Below are 646 nucleotides of genomic sequence, written 5' to 3'. Positions count from 1 at the left end.
TTTAATTTTTCTCATAAAACCCCAACAAAGCAATGGGAATAAGAGAAGAATCAGTGGATGGGGCCGAGAGAAAATAAACCATAAAGAAACCGACAAATAATAATGTACTCCAGCTGCAAGAGGTCCTTTGTAGGGTTTTGCAAGAACTTAAAAGTTTTGGGAGGTTATTTAAGGTGCTTTGGAGTCCAGGGGGCGTTGTGGGAAAGGTTTTCGAGTAATACTAGAAAAAGCAAAGTTTAGAGGGGTTTTGCAAGAAAGACCTAAACGTTTTTGGGGCTTTTATGAAAATTATGATCCATTTCATATAGATTTTTTTTTTTAGAGAAAAGGATGGATTATCACAAAGATAATCCAGCCAGCTAAATTAACAAAAAAAGGTTGTTACAAAAGGAAAAGGATGGATTATCACAAAGATAATCCAGCCAGCTAAATTAACAAAAAAAGGTTGTTACAAAAGAAATATACACACCCCCAACCAAGAGTGTGTACTAACGTTCATGATCAAGATTACAAAGCAAAAGTAACCCCAACACAAGTCTGTATATAGCTATAGGTCTCTCCCACAAAAAGAAGACCATGATCAAAAACCAAAAACTAGAAGATTCACAGCTAACTAAAGTTTTAAAACACCACCACCAGATAATCT

The sequence above is a fragment of the Asparagus officinalis genome, chromosome 8, assembly GCF_001876935.1.
Source record: "Asparagus officinalis chromosome 8, Aspof.V1, whole genome shotgun sequence".
In the NCBI taxonomy this organism is placed as follows: Eukaryota; Viridiplantae; Streptophyta; class Magnoliopsida; order Asparagales; family Asparagaceae; genus Asparagus; species Asparagus officinalis.
The sequence above is the reverse complement of the archived record's forward strand: the minus strand, read 5'-3'. Positions refer to the sequence as shown.